This window comes from Argopecten irradians, chromosome 9, assembly GCF_041381155.1.
Source record: "Argopecten irradians isolate NY chromosome 9, Ai_NY, whole genome shotgun sequence".
In the NCBI taxonomy this organism is placed as follows: Eukaryota; Metazoa; Mollusca; class Bivalvia; order Pectinida; family Pectinidae; genus Argopecten; species Argopecten irradians.
In genome coordinates, this window is record NC_091142.1 from 23,409,616 (window position 1) to 23,427,366 (window position 17,751).

The following is a 17,751-nucleotide window of genomic DNA, read 5'->3' on the forward strand; positions in this document are numbered from 1 at the left end:
GCATGATTCAATATGTGATCGGTAAAAGAATTTGATGTTAATTTCACGAGAATATCTTGAGGTATTCTTTTTTCCTTAATACGTGCTCATCCAAAGCAATAGAAATAAAACGTTAGAAATCTCAACAATTTTGAAAGGTATTGGCATCAAACATTAGCATCGAGTATACCACGAAAGACAGTATCCCGGGCTATTATCCTGAAACGGCGTACGACATTGTACCGAAATACAAAAGATGCTTCAAGCAATTTTATATATAAGGAATGACGTGACGTTTGATTTGGTTTTGACAGAAATGTATTCAGCTTCCTCTCACAACCAACAGGGAACAATCTGCCACAAAGAGAGCTCGCGACAAGTTTTGAGGAATATCGTGACAGACATGAACCGCCTTCCGATAACTGTGAGAATGAAATCAAACAGGTTCACATATGGAGGCTATGCCGAATTATATCATATTTGAAAAATTGATTTTACAACTCGAATGAGCAGGGGATCTCGGGAAACGTGCACGCATTCAATTTAAGTTAGCCCGTATTATGTGAAAGCCGCATGAAAGCCGTGAGAGGGAGAAGGCCAGGTCTCCATAATTACTACCACACGTAGCGTGCGGGCACGAAGATCACGCGCAGAGTAAAATACAGCGATTTGTATACAACAGATTGATCAGGAAGGGAGAGTGGAAATATTAGAACAGCATATATCCTGCACAGTTACATAAATGGATTGGCAACGGCATCCAGAATTAGAATGATGAGGCTCGGGGCTCGATAAGAGGGAGAAAAGGGATTAGAACATTTTCCCAGCTAAATAGCTAAAACCAGTTTTTTTTATATTGAAATATAAAGTACCTTGAATTGCTTACACATTTATCCAATTTGAAGGACTAGGCCTTTTCCATCGAAACATTCTTGAAAAAAGGACGACAGATACTTGTCGTTGTCACTTTGTTGATTGTAAAATGTTTTGTAATAAGTTAGATGAAGTTCATACTTTTTAGAGTTAAGAAACCAGAATTATACGACATACTCAAAGAGAACAACACAGAACAATAGGCTTTTCATGAACGTCAATTGTACATACACGTTTTTCCGTTGTGTTTGAACCTATATATATCATGTGTTTTTCATCTTTTTATGTCCAAATCTAAAATAAAAGTTCATATTTTCATTAAACATTTACTTGATTTATTTTTTACTGACCACACTTCTTTTCGGGCGGTATGTGTCAGTGAGATTGCAATATAAAAATGCCAAACATTGTACACCATTACAAAGAACATACTGTAGACTCAGACGTACGCACTTCACACACACAACTTGTCACCTACTTGAGAAGTCGTCCTTAAATAGTTGACACAGAATTTTAACAGGACGTGAATCCAACCAGCCAACCAAGTATCATCGATAATCATCGCATGGGTGGTGAAATATGGATATATTGTCGTGAAAACAAAACACCACCAATCTGTCTATCATTCGTTTTTAACCAGGATTCAAAATCTTCATCTCAAAAACCACCAATGCATTTCAAAACGTTTTCTTGCTACACAGCATTTTTTATTTATTTTTTTAAACAATATATTTTATTTTCAAAAGCGAATTACAGTTAATATTTCTACAAATCTTGTCCTCTCACAGGAGGGGCTTTCACATATCATTCTCCTTTCATTCTTTATTTCAATCAATCAAAATATCTCTTTCACGCTATTTCACTTTCTTTCTGTTTGTTTATTTGTTTATATTTTCATTAAGGCAATCAAAATAATTATTTTAATATTTATATGTATTTCGTATCATGGTATATATATATATATATATATAATGTTCCGGAATATATTTGAGATATCCTACGAAAATTAGTTTTTACCTGCTAGTTGGAGATATGGCGTGCGTACGTGTTGAGTGTTGTGGTGTCTTAGATACTTTTCGGGTGCTGCGGACTTCTAAATGTATGTATATCATATATATATATATATGTGTGTTGTATGTGAGTATATGGCTTTACTATGAGATAATTGTGTTTAAAAGATGTTACAATGTTAGAAATACATTTTCTTGTTCTGACTGCACCACCGTCCATTTTTTTTCAAAATAATCAGCATCAACCACTTTCCGAAGCTATGACTTGGTTTGGTATAGAGAGTGTAATAAATTTCACTAAAAATTCTTACGATATTCACAAAATCTGGATACAACCTTTATTGACATATCATATAATTAGCAAAGGATAATTACCAAGTGTGGGAGAGTGTTCATCATGTAAAATAACAGTTGAGTTATTTGCTATAACCAGCACGCATTCGTCTTTAACGCTCATGTGGTTTAATTAATGAAGCATACATTATTAAACCATTGCTCGTACTATAGCACTAGCAAGGTAATGTCAAATTAAAGGGAATGTTAAGATGGAATTAACTAACATATTTTTATAAGGCTTGAATAGTTGTGTTATGTCAAATTTTAACGACACAAAAGGCAATAAAAATTCCGGAAAGATTTCGCGGAGGAATTCACAAAATAAATAGTACCTGCGATAATTGTATCAAATTACTTCGATAACATTGCGCTCAGTCTGTCAGAATGCTCCGACACGTTAAATAAGCCCAATATCACTATATGGTTAGGCTCCGTCACCACCAACTTAATAGTCTCCTCACGAACGCGCCGTGACAAGATGGCGTGTCACGTGACATCGCGTGCTCCCACATTACCTGTCGCCTCGCGCTTGACGAGTCTACATAGGCTAAAGCAAGCAGATGTTTCGTTGTTCAGAATTTCCAAATGAATGGAAAATATATTTTAGATAAGTACTGCTGTTTGCAACAACGCTGTTCCTGTTGCGAGGGCACTGTTGTTTTCGTTAGTAAAACAAGTACATGCTTGCATGGCTTTGATATGCAATTTTAATTGTTTTTTTTTTTTATTAACAGCAGTTTCAACAATGTAATAAGGAATGAGTTTGCACCTATAAAGTATATCAAATAATGACGTGATGTATGCAGTGGAATTTAAGAAACATTTTTTTTAGTTTGCAATAGGGAATCTTAAAGATTTGAACAATAAACGAATCGTTACCGTTCAATTACAGAGCCATTGTGACATTAGTTTAATTTTCTTTTATTTCCACTCGCAACAGATCCCATACTTAAGTTTAATTCCATGTCCAACAGTGTATTTGCACATTTGGTAAGTAAACGATGTTCAAAAAGGCGCTTGTAGGACCAATACACTTATGTTTGATAATAACGGATTTATCTAAATACATGTTGTCGGTTTTGATCCTATTTGCCTTCAATATATTCTTTAAGTATTAACTAATTGTTAAAATTTAATAAATAAAGCCTCTCAACAATCCGTATCTTATTTTTTGCAAATAATAAATGAATTTGAGTTGGACCATTTTTGCCTTTAGGATGCCTAAGAAACTGAAAAATAAAACATAAATTTTAAATTGTATTAAATTAAAATAACGGATTTTTACAATGCTTGTGACCTTAATGAAACTAAATAGGAGATTTCTTCCTGGTCCAAAACCTATGCTGTTTTTACGGTTGGCATCATGGTAACGATTTGTCCAATAATAGCCTCGTAGCCAAGTTACTTTTACGAATTTGATCTGAAATCGCGAAATTTAAAACCGTATATTTTTTTTACAGAATGCGATGCGAATGTGTCCCGATATGGTTATGAACTGTAATTAGGTCTTCTGAAACACATCACTGACTTGGCTTGGCCTGTGCATATCGTTATGCCGCTCCAGTAGTTGGTTCTGGAGTTCTGTCCTTTCACCGTGTCAAACGACATTCGTGGTGAGAAATGTATTAATAACGCACGTCAATTAGAGAATTGTTAAACTCAACTATATTGAATTAGGCTGTCGTACAAAATAACCAACCGCTAATAACATTACATCAAAGAGTATTCCGTCTGATTAGTTATGCAGATGACTATTAACCAATCAAAGATCTCGTTACATCTCCGAACTTGTAGAATGACATTTGTACATTGTGTTCTGGTGCAGGTAAATGTCGAAAGCAATGGCGCAGGTGTGAAGCTAGCGAAGGCGGTGACAGCTCACAATTTTAGTCAATAATTTCGTATGTCAGATAATGTGATTATCACAACACTGCAAGGCACGTTTATGTCTACCAAACAAAATTAACGAGTCTTCTATTACCTCAATACGATTCCCGTTAGGTATTCCGGATTATTAACGGGGTGTAACACGACTTTACACTTTTTGCAACTGTGTATATTTTACATGGTGATAGGCAGTCATAGATTTTTGTTTTGTTTTTCTACAATAAAACACTTAAAAATGAAAATAAATTAAATCATTTTTATCGTTTTTTATTTTTATTTGATATTTCTCAACAACGTGCTTATTACATGTAACAACTTAGGTATTTAACGACGCAGACATTTGGGTCAAGGTCAAAAGCCTAGTGTAACAAGATTACAACATTTATTCTAATTTAAAGATAGTTTAAATATATAACCCTAAAAATCCTTGACATAATTCGTCTTAATGGGAGCCTTTAACGCGGAGCTTCACCCATCAACACTTCGCACTAGTTTTATATTATAAAGGTGTTGTGAATACACACGTTAGATGAAAATCACGCCTGGTTTGCTTTGTTTTAACGCCTTATTAACAGCCAGTGTCTGTTTTTTTTTAAATATTTTGAAATCGTAAACCGGGCAATCATTCTGTGTTTAGTTATACTATTTATATATTTCTTTGCTCGGAATTCTATCAGAAATGCATACTATGTACATACTACTTTCCTTTTACACAGTATATCCGTGTCTCCTTTTGATATCGGAACGTTTTCCTACCTTAAAATGCCACCTCCATAAATCATACCACTGCACTGCAGTGTAGGACGTTAGAATTGTACCTGCTGCCCTTTATTGCATGGAGGTAAAAGGCGACTAAATTTTGGATCTTACATGTATCCTTTTTTCTTTTTCCTAACTGACTTTATTCTTTCTAACGTCTCCCTTGACACCGCCTCATTTTTGGCCTTCTGTTGAGCGCTAGCCATGGGCTCTGAGATTTTTCCCTGTCCTTGACACATCAAAGTCTATAAAAGTAGTAGTTTCTTTTTCCTGCTTTGCATACCGGGAGTGGGACCACTGGTTCGCCCATTGTATATATAATGTGATAGGGTGGGATGTGTTACTTGGTGTCTTTGGCTTTATACTTCAGTGATATAGCACTATAAAAGGGCAAGAGTTCCACTATAGATAAAGACACAAAACGAATATACCGAAGTCTCCCATAGCACGCACTTCATACACGCAACACAAAGCTTACATGGGAGGCCTTCCTTATATGACCCTGGCTTGTGATTGAACGTTATCTAATTAAAAAGCAAATGCTGAACCTCGAGTGACCATGTATTAGCCAGTGAGATTAGTGGCAAATTAGGGAATCTGTAATATTACGCGCTAATGTCCATTACAAATCATTTAGTTTCATAAGGAAACCACCCATACCGATTATTGTAAATGAAGCTGAAATGATTAAAATTATGAAAAACCAAATCATTTATTAACATGAATCTGTCGATTGAAAAATGGATCACATTACACCAACAGTTTACTGTAATTCAAGTAGATCGAGGCGCCTTGGTAAAACGTGCGCTAAATAATGTTAATGGAAATATATAGAGGATATCCCTTGTTTCTTGATGAATTCTAGTTATATTTCATCATGTGTGGTGGAAAAATATCAGTTTCCACCTCAAGAGATGAAATATTACATTCTACTTCTTACATTTGATTTCTCGCTTATATTTACAGAAGACCATCACTGCAAATTCCGCCAAAGGTTATTCCGCCATTGTATATTACAGAGTTATTTGCCCTTGCGATTATTTCGTCGTATTTTTCTGAGCATAACGTCATATTTCTACACAAAAATATGGCCTTTTCTTTTTGCACAAACTAAGTACGTAGTAATCAAAATGATATTTTCACTGTCAATGCTACATTCCGATAGGGCAAAACGAGTGAAATATCAACAGTGATATTTTCACTCTTATATTTTCACAATATTTGAAAACCTTATATTTCACTACGAAAAAAATGTAATAAAATATCTGTAATCGTTTTGACAAAGTATCATGAAATGATTGATGACTTATCGACAACAAAATGATTTAATCTGAATCGAGACATTTGTATATATGTGTTCAGGTGAGAGAGCTCAAAGTTTTGCTATATGTAATGGTATTATATATACATTACTGAAAAAAAAATCCAGACAAAAAGACCACCAAGGCGTTTGTACACTTTGGCCTTGGAATGCGGCAATACCATCGAAATTTGCATACCAGACTAGTGTAAATACTAGAAACGTATATCGGTTTAGCATTATTTACATATATATTAAAACATCAAAACAAAAAAATACGTGCGCTTGTGACTTTTAGATAACTATATATGGGATCGATGTGAGTAGATGAAGGATCGAGAAACAAAATATGATGCAAAATAAAACTTAAGTAAAGTGTGCATTGATCATTTAAACACCTTTATTGGGTTAATATGACGTAACAATTCCACATTAGAGTCAAACATTAAAGTCGTATGATCTGAGACTTGCTGTATTTTTGGCATAGGAAAAGTATTTAAAGTGTTCTACATATTTTACTCCGCCTCTCTAAGTTTTAAACTTTTGATATTTGCGTCAAGTTAGTATTCACAAAGTTCTGATTTAATCAATTAAATTTCAATATATTTTTTAACTTGTACACGTTTTAAATAACTCGGAAGTCTCCGAATCGTTCCGATCTATTCCGATCTCTACGGGTATTGCCGATGTTGGTCATGTGATACGACTCGGGGTGCTCTAGTCTACATGGACATCGCACTATAACTCGCTTATTTCCTTCGCCTTCCAATTCCGGGGAAACATCTAACTTATTCAATGTCATGTGATCAAGTTTAATCCTATCTGAATATTCTAAATGAAAGTGAGGTATAATAATGTACATTATTTCATGGGACATTTACTCTTATGTAAGAAATAAATTGATGCGTTTATGGATCTGATCTATCATACATAAGCATCAATACTCACACATGTATGATTTATAACATTTTGTGGTGGTGGAAATTACAAGAAATACAACTTTAACCGAACAAGAAAGCTTTGATCATCGTTCTTACTTCAACGCTTCAAAGTTTCATTTGACACGATAAAACAAATAGTAAGGTTTATCTAACAAATACATTCATCTGTAATGTACGTGATTTATGAGCAAGAAATTGGGGAAGTTCCATGATTACAAGAGACACAACAGGCACATACCACAGTCTCCCAAAACACACACGATGACACCGACGCACACATAGGAGGTCGATTTTTGCTATACGTGAAAGCTGTTGAGGGAGAAGTTAATATGCGGGTATTGGGGAGACATGCCAATAGTGCTTAAAGATAAACTAGAATCGAATGTTGTACGTACGGGTCTTCGTTAAAATCATGCGGTTTAAATATGGACGCTATAACGATTCCGTATAGTACTGGTTATGGGAGGAGGGTGGTGGAGAGGTCGTTATTGATTTCTGTAAGCTGTGACTACCAAGACATTCTTCCTTCGTCAAGACACAATTTCAGGGAAATAACTCACCTCTAATGAAAACGTTATTCAATTTATTGACACGTTACCGAATTCAATCTAAACTTTTATGTAAACAAATGGCGGCCCGGCTCGTGCTGATTGGGGATTAGGTGGAGAATAGAAGCATTTACATGTCACAAGCAAGGTATGGAAATAGACCAAAATTATCGGCTTATTCTCTTCTCCGGAAATAAAAAATCCTATCTGCTGTACTTAATTGGTTGATTTGGAGATAGAAAGGAGACGTTTTAAGGCTCTAGCGAAGCTGATGCTGATTCATATTGGATGTTTCTTAAAGATATGACACATTCCCAAACACTTATGTTATTTATGAAGTTTTTTTTCTTCTATCGGGACAACCCTATTTTCTTGTGAAGCCATGCGTTATGATCAGAGCATATGGATTGTCAAGAGAGTAGAGGTCGTGCGCGCGCGCTCACCACACGGCATCCATGAAAAATGACCCACAATACAGACATCCTTCCATGTATAGCATTCCTTCATCACAAGTTCAATCTTCATCACACCAAACCAAAACATTAACCATAAATCATAAAGGCAATGGTTCCCTTGTCGTCATGGTGCCGCCAGAGATTCTCCTTTTGTCCAAACAGTCGGGGTCCTAGTTGATTCATGACCTGACACACAGCATCAGCATTTCTTTAATACTACAGACTCATACAGAAATCCGATTTTAATCGGGCGATTGTATTTACATGTGAAGAATGAAATTGAATAAGTGAACATCAATTCGGTATTGCCAAATCTGGCCTAGGGAAACGACATATAGCAATATACAAACAGCAAACCTAATAACGAATCTATAGTTTCCAGCGTCGAGAAGACCAATTCCTGCCCAGCGACACAGATAAGATATTTCTATATTAGGGATATGATGTATAAGGTACCGGTATCGACTTATACAAAAGTAATCAAACAATAATTAACGCACATGTGTATTTGTCTTTTAACTACATGAAAGTCATTCAATGACATGCTATAGATAACTATTTTTTCGACATTATGAACTTGCTATACTGTTTTTGTCGAGATAATGTTCTGTCTGTAACCGAGTCATCTTATATTAGTATCAGTATAAAGTGAATGGATGTGCTTTTGTTGCCTTTAGCATTATACATCGAAAGAGAAAGCAATACATGAATAAAATAAATATATGTTTGTCATTCCACTATTTCAGATACCGGCCCTACAGGTAGGGCGTTAGAATTGTACCTGCTGCCCCTATTGCATGTTCGTAAAAGGCGACTAAAGGAATAGGTATGATAAGAGTCTTTTGTGGCCCCCAAATCCGCTGTTATTTAAAGATGTTAATCTTGCATTTCAAATATTAACTACATACCTGACATATTTGATAGTGCTATAAGGTAATATATCAGTTCTAGTTGTCATTGCAACCATTTTTATGATACATAAATTATGCAAAATGTGAAAATTTCATCAAAATTGGCCTTTTTATGCAGTTTTTCATCTTGTTAACATAGAGCCCATTCTCGAACAAACTTTATATTTCTCAAAATGATGTATTCTTAGTGTCTGCTAATTCCCTTAAAATATAAAGTTTGTTCTAGGTTTTGCTCTTTTGCTTTTAAAAGAAAAACTGTCAAAAATATGCTGAAATTTACCAAATTTTCAAATTTGCATAATTTATGTAAAATTACCATGTTTATATAGCAAAAACATACTTTCTTTCAACAAAAATATCATTAAGGATTTATCAGGGATGTTTTCAATCTCTTGAACGCAGCAACTTAATTTCTAAATACTTACTTTGAAATTTTGTAGATTTAGTGGCCAAAAAGAGCCATTACCATATCTAGTCTAACACTTTCTTTTCTCTCTTTTTAACTAACTCTGTTCTTCCTAACATCTCCCTTGACACCGCCTTATTTTTGGCAGTTTTTAGTGTTCGCCCCTGTGAGGTAGGTTCTGGGTTCTGTGCCCTGGCCGAGACACACCAAAGTCTGTAAAAGTGGTAGTTTCTGCTCCTGTTTAACGCTCAGCATACATGGAGTAGGCTGACTGGTTTGCCTGTTGTCAGTACAGTATATTGTGATCGGGTGGGGTGTGTTGTTTGACATCTCTTGGTTATACCAGTTTCCCAGAGCAAGAACTTCGCACTACATAGATCAAACGAAACTGAGAGAGTATATGTTTATTTTTTATTATTTTCATTAATTTTGATCAACAGTCATTGCCATGGCCAAACATGACCACAACCCAGATATTGCCATCTATTTTAGCCGTTATGTTTGACCCAATCATGTCTTGAATAGTATCCAATGTAAGCTTTTCTTTTGATTAAACCCCGCAATAATTGATACTCAAAACAATCGAAAATCGCGATTTTTGCAATGCCAGATTGGATACAAGTTTGAAAAAGGATAATTTAATGTTCTGTTAGTCAATTATTTGTTTAAAAAAACCTTACGCACTTTTATTGGTTTCTCAAGTAATTATTATCACATACAAATTAACAATTAATGCCTCCTCGTCAGAAGAGATTATTTTACATAACTTAAAGACGGAAATGTGCATTTGTATATTTGATTTCAGGAACACTTTGGCATTAATGAATGTTGTTGGTATTTTAAACGACGCTTACATTGTAAATAACCTTTTTTTATCTGTGTTGTAATATGTGAGTTATAGATGTTCCAAATCTCCTGTGGCGTTTGTACTTCTGTAATCGTACGCTGTCTTCTTGGTGCTCCGACCCCCGGGGAGCCAGCCCCGGGATGAGGGATATATAAGTCTTGTTGGCATGAAGTCCCCGCGATATTTACCTTGGATCGAAGCTTTGACAATTAATCGTGAACCATATTGGTATGCCTTCGTCTGGTCTAAACATTAATAAACCAGATGGTCGTTAGTTTTCTGCCAAAGATATAGACTCGTTGTACTTACAGATGTACCTTAATATACTTAATTCTTTGAAAATGCTCATTCGGTGTTTCTTTGACGTTTACACGACGATATTGAATTAGATATTGAGACAATTTATAAGCCATTTTGTTATTTTGACTGGAATTAGAAAATACGTCAAAATAGTTATGTAAATTATCTATCACTGCCCATTTCGCTTATTAAATTTCCGTGACCACAACAATGCCCTGGTGTCCGCAAAAACCTTGGTTGGATGTGTTGCGTCCATAAAGTTCGAGTGCATGTATATCCAACTGTTGAATCAGCAGACTCAAAGTGAATAAAACTTGAATCTTGAAACATGTGTTTGAAGACTGCGGAATATTCGTGTTGTGTCTTTTTGTAGACTGGAACTCGTGCCCATTTTATAGTTCTATATCACTGAAGGATGCCGTCGCAAAGACAAATGAATAATGGTATACAGCTTGTAACGAAAACACCATGCTAAAATAAATCAAACAAACAAACCATTCATTTAAGCTACTCACAAGGACCCCCAACCATCCATTAACCCGTTCGCTCACACATTTAAGCTACTCACAAGGACCCCCAACCATCCATTAACCCGTTCGCTCACACATTTAAGCTACTCACAAGGACCCCCAACCATCCATTAACCCGTTCGCTCACACAATCGTCATTCTGTGGTACTTAACCATCAACCCTACCCTCATAATACGTTAGGGTCAGGATTATTGGTGTTTTGTCTCGATAATCCCAGGTTTTCCAATCGCAAAAATATTTGTGTTTTCATAACCACACATGTTATTGATGTATGTATGTAAGTCATAAACCATCAAAACATTAATACAGGCCATGCTTCACCAAAGACTATGGCCAAATAAATTGAAAAAAAGGTAAACGAAACAGGGGTATGAACACATTATGCGTCATACTTTTGAGATAGATGCATAACGGAACATTTTTTCGAGGAAAAGAATCAAAGAAAACAACTAAACATAGTACATGTATTTCTATGGCGTAACACACATTCACCATCAATTATTTATTTCACCGTGTGTCCTAAAACCATGCGATCCATCTTCTTACCATTAGACCACGTGATCACTCAATTCGTGTTCCTGTTAATTATCGAAAAGCTGTGCGACATCGGGGTGCAAAAAGTGTGTCACCAGCTTTACAAAATTGTACAGCGGTACCTAATTTTGAAAAAAAAAAGTTTTTTTCCCATAGAATTTGAAAAATGTAACTGATAGTAGCTACTTTGTCATATCTGATGGAGTACGTTGTTATACGAGATACGGCGAGATCTGTCACCAGGTCTCCAAGGAAAAGGACGTAACTGTCCGGAATTCGATCACGTTACAACTTCCATCTCATTTAACGCACACAAAAACAGGCTGCGATAGGCCATATCTTTCAAAAAGACAGATGTGATTATCTTAACTTTCAACTGAGCAAGTTTAAACGGCTGATTTTAAAAGGAAAGATGCCTGTAACGATTTATGTCATAGTCAATATGATCCAAGCAATATTTAGAACTTTGATAGGGGTTGGTCGTTGTGTGGCCGCTTCTGTTGTCAACCAAATCAATCCATCACTGGTACTAATAGGCTAGTTGACGTGCGCTAATAGCTGTTATGACATGTGGGAATTGCTGTTAAAGAACATTTTTGAGCATTATCGATATCTTAACAGACCAGCAATGTGTACTTTGTCGCAATGAGGGAGAGCTGTAATGGGATCGCCAATATGTCCCATTGTGTGTCATAAATTTGCTTGTGAGGGTCAAGGACATTGTGGATATCGAGCATGTTGTTTATGGTTTGTTTGTTTGTTTGTTTGATTTATTAACGTCCTATTAACAGCTATGGTCATGTAAGGACGGCCTCCCAAGTATTCGGTGTGTTGCATGTATGCATGTAGTGTCCTCTTGTATAGTGGAACTGTTGCCCTTTTTATAGTGCTATAACACTGAAGCATGCCGCCGAAGACACCAAGCAACACACCCCACCTGGTCACATGACACTGACAACGGGCGAACCAGTCGTCCCACTCCCGGTATGCTGAACGATAAGCAGGAGCAGAAACGACCAAGGGAGGAAAGATAAAGTCAGTTTGGAAGAAGAGAAAAGATAAGATCCAAAATTTAGTCGCCTTTTGCGATCATGAAATAGGGGCAGCAGGTACAATTCTGTTGTTTATGGAATGGACTCATGGACGGGTATCGCTGTAATGAATTGAACATATTAAACGACATTATATTGTGTGTTGACAGGTTGGACAGTGTAGTGTAAGTTGTAGTAAGGCTCCTGAATCACAAAACAAAAGGCAACGAGTGATCACTTCTCGGGTACTGGAATCACCGACTGAGGGAGTACTGATGGTGACGAGGTTTCTGTGTTGGCTACCATAACCCCTGAATTCAGAAGTTATGACATTAACGAGTTTTCTGTGCTATTACCCGGAACTACTGACTCTAAGAAACCATTTTTGGTGTCGAGGTTTCGCAGGCAGTGGAAGCACTAACATATTATGTGCCGATGGAGACGAGGTTTTCCTGTTTTGACTGACAGCGGCTGAAATGTGACATCTTTACTTTCTTAGATTAAAACTGTTACCATTACTCGAACATAATGATGTCTGAGCGCCAAGTTAAATACAATTTGACGAACAGTCACCATTAACATGTAGACGTTTTGCCTCCCAGACAAACTATAATTGGATGTTGTCGCTGTGTCTAATCCTGTTACAATAAGTAAAAAGCATATCTACTTGACGTACAGTGGCAATGGAATTCGCTTTCAGAAAACAAGAATAAGCTCATGATATGTCACTTACGAGACATGGAATGTCCGTTGTAGAATAGACATTCAATATGACAGGTGTCTTCGCTGTCTGCATTGTGTCCCATCTGCTTTGTCAAGTTTTCACATGGGGACACTGTCAGTGTTGTATTGTTTAAATGCAAACCAAAGTGCATAAAATTAAGTTTCTGCATTTGATTTTAAACAATAAATCCTCACTAGACTTCAAAGCATCAAACATGGCAATGCCCTGGCTAGATGTGGCCAGACCATTACCATATTGTACCCTAGTCAATTTGTTCATCACATATTTTATCCTTCCTAATGCCTCCCTTGGCACCACCTCACATTTGGCTATAAAAATGGTAGCGTCTGCTCCTGCTTTCCTGCTTAGCGCTCAGCATAGAGGGAGTGGGACGACTGACCGGATTGGGTGTGTTGCTTGCGGCATGCTTCAGTGATATAGCACTATAAAAAAGACAACAGTTCCACTATACAAGAGGACACTACATGAATATACCGCAGTCTCCCAAAACACGCACCTCGCAAACCATACACGCAACACACAACATACATGGGAGGCCTTCCTTACATGACCCTGGCTGTTAATAGGACATTAAAATCATCAAATAAACAAACAATCATCACATAGCTGCCTGATAGTACCCGATGTCCTAATCTGGGATTCACGCCCAAAAGTCTTTATCACTTCCACTCTCTTAATTGTGCCCTTTCGATGACTGATGTCGTAGACAAATGCCGCAGTGGCTACGGAGACAAAAACGTTTTAGCTCATAACATTGAGTGTAAAATTCAGACAGTTCCCAGGCAGTCATGTACTGATCCCATTTGACCTGACATACCTTCTTTAAAAACGCATGTAACACAAACATTTTAATACAACAAGAACGACTTTGATAAGGCTTCGAGGACTAAAATTGTCTGAATTATCCTTAAGCCTTCCCAGTTCGTCTATGAAATGTGTTAAAAACGTTAACAGGTTTTACGATACAAGATGATTTTTGATAAGAAAGAATCAACACAGTTCCTATATTCAATGGTTTTAAGATGATAACAAAACAAAGAAACCAATATACAATATACGAAAACAGGACACCACAGTACAAAAAGTAGCTAATTGCTGATATTCGATTGATAGTTTAATCTAATAGTACCACAGTAGTAATATACTAGCATATAAAGCAGGCCAGTTGCAAGTACACACAGGTAGACATTGTACATAATGGTATATGTCATTGGTGAAAGGTTATTGTTTAATACTGTTGCTTTAGCCAATGAAATTGTACCTTACCATTGTTTTTTTTTTTTTTTTTTTTTTTTTTTTTTTCAAGTTTCCAATAAACATATATAATAACCTTACCATATTTTGAAACATTTGTCAAATCTCGAGAGCTTTCTATACCAAATAGGATATGATTTTGAAACTAACGCTCGTTATCGGCATGATAGATGTACAAATTGTGGTCTATAATGATGTATATCTCAAACAGATTGAGTTTGTTTAATATATCAATTATTGAACACAGTTTGTTCATCAAGACCGCCTGCGTAAACTAACGCAGTCCGGTTGATGTCCAGACAGTTGAATGTTTTCTAGGATTTATGCCTTGTGTCCAATTATCCAAAAAGGGTACTTGATGAAAGTATATAGTGTAATAGGACTCCTATTAACTTTACAAAGGGAGAAAGGTCGCGTCCATCGTATCCTAGGTAGAGGGTGATGCATATTCCTGAGGTCGCTAGCACTCGCTGACGTCATCAAGAGGATAAATGGTTGTCGTATACGTAAATTATATAGCCCATGTGCGTATATTTATCTGATCCGAAGGCTCGAGATCGTTAATTCTTTAAAATATAATGCTTGGTGATTATTTCTAATTTGAACTCTTGGAAAACGGTGTATATATCTCAACCAAAGGCACAATGCACCATTATCAATAATAGCATGTAGTCCCGTCTTACGTAACGTCTAGTACATTTATTACACTATAACAAACCTAGCGATTGATTTTTAAAACTTTTTGTCGTATTACCTGTCATTGGTTGGTGAAAGGTAACTGGAGTGCGCAAAGAAAAAAATCCTCGTTACACATGGTTCTCGATAATGCGATTCATAATCAACGTTAATAATAACATTTTTATAATGTGTTCTTTAACATGGTTACTATGTAATAGGACTAAATAACCCAAATGGTAATGTTTTTCTAGGGTTCACTTTTGCATCATTGATAAACAATCTCATTTCTTACATTCAGTGCAACAGAATGTGGTCTCTTCATTATTATACGATTAATACGAGTAGAAACATGCATCTATCGTAATCTCATTCGTTGGCTTTGCTGAAGGCAGGTGACGTGGCAGGTGACGTGGCAGGTGACGTGGTAGGTGACGTGGTAGGTGACGTGGTAGGTGACGTGGCAGGTGACGTGGCAGGTGACGTGGTAGGTGACGTGGCAGGTGACGTGGTTGGTGACGTGGTAGGTGACGTGGTAGGTGACGTGGTAGGTGACGTGGCAGGTTACGTGGTAGGTGATGTGGTAGGTGACGTGGAGGTGACGTGGTAGGTGACGTGGTAGGTGACGTGGCAGGTGATGTGGTAGGTGACGTGGTAGGTGATGTGGTAGGTGACGTGGAGGTGACGTGGTAGGTGACGTGGTAGGTGACGTTGCAGGTTACGTGGTAGGTGATGTGGTAGGTGACGTGGAGGTGACGTGGTAGGTGACGTGGTAGGTGACGTGGCAGGTGACGTGGTAGGTGACGTGGCAGGTGACGTGGAGGTGACGTGGTAGGTGACGTGGTAGGTGACGTGGCAGGTGACGTGGTAGGTGACGTGGTAGGTGACGTGGCAGGTTACGTGGTAGGTGATGTGGTAGGTGACGTGGAGGTGACGTGGAAGGTGACGTGGCAGGTGACGTGATAGGTGACGTGGCAGGTGACGTGGTAGGTTACGTGGTAGGTGATGTGGTAGGTGACGTGGAGGTGACGTGGTAGGTGACGTGGTAGGTGACGTGGTAGGGGACGTGGCAGGTTACGTGGTAGGTGATGTGGTAGGTGACGTGGAGGTGACGTGGTAGGTGACGTGGTAGGTGACGTGGCAGGTGACGTGGTAGGTGACGTGGCAGGTGACGTGGTAGGTTACGTGGTAGGTGACGTGGTAGGTGACGTGGCAGGTGACGTGATAGGTGACGTGGCAGGTGACGTGGTAGGTGACGTACGGTTTATATGCAATTTTCTTGTCTTTGCTGGTTACGTTATTTAATGTCTTATCAGTATCTTATTATTTCACCTAAGTAGAAGATGTCAACACAACATGGTAGTCTATTTGTATTCTTGTTTATAGTGATTAACATATAGACAGCTGCACAACTAGGGTTCACCCGTTCTCAAACATAAATTATGTGACAGGGTTGGTTTTCTGATCGTTAAGTCAGTAGGAATTTACTTCGATGAAGTGAAATGTCATATTCATATCACAAGAAGACACAACTCGAATAAACCAATGTTCAACCCATAATAAAGTATATAGGATGTCAAACAAAACTGGAAACGCCGTCCTTAATTATCACAAACACAGTACATTAAGCAAATATAACGATAGCATTAACAAGTTTCAATTTGTGAATATCTACATATGAACGCAGTAGCTATTATAAGATGCAAAAATCCTCGGGAATAATTAGCGATATTTGACAGAAGAAAAAAACCCAAGATACTAATGAAAATGGAAATCACAACATAATCAATCACAGATATACGGACATCTCCTACTTTCCTCGGTATAAGGACCGCCAAAGTACCGTTAGGCTCTCCCTCGCGGGGTCAGCCTTCGGAACCTTGTTACATTCTATTAGACGGTCAGTCCTTTTATGCAGGAAATTAATCATACGTGATAACGTCCATTTAAAAGATATGACCCCTGGTGACATTTCGTCCAGGCGTCCATCACTTCTATCATAATCTCCTTCGTCATCATCAGCTTTTGAGTCGAAAAATAATCTGACGTAGGGTCTAATATCCGAACCGGAATGGGAGATGATGATCCGCATATCAATCAAAATAATTGACCAGCCGTCTATCCTCAAAACTGATCCGATCACAGACAATTACAGAATTACGATCACACGAAATCAGCTGAGAGAAAATACTCTTATTCGGCCTTTTTCAGATTGATCTCAAAAGAGAACATAGTATGGTTTGGTCATGGGATAGTTTATATTTTGTGTTACTGAAATCCGGCCATGCAGGTAGGGCGTTAGAATTGTACCTGCTGTCCCATTGCATGACTGTAAAAGGCGACTAAATTTAGGATATTATATTTCCCATTGGAGGCCGAGTTTAAGTGACCGTGAATGTAGCTAGGGCGTTAATTTAATCCAACAAACA

The 17,751-nt window shown here is 37.4% G+C and overlaps 1 protein-coding gene across 1 annotated transcript in view; it reads left to right on the forward strand.

The window, feature by feature from the left end:
- Nucleotides 1-1,886: 1,886 nt before the first annotated feature.
- Nucleotides 1,887-17,751, forward strand: part of LOC138330647 (uncharacterized) — a 44,699-nt gene continuing 28,834 nt past the window's right edge. The window contains exon 1 of the mRNA XM_069278197.1: nt 1,887-1,951. The gene's annotated coding sequence lies outside the window, so the exon portion shown is untranslated. The remainder of the gene's footprint in view (nt 1,952-17,751) is intronic.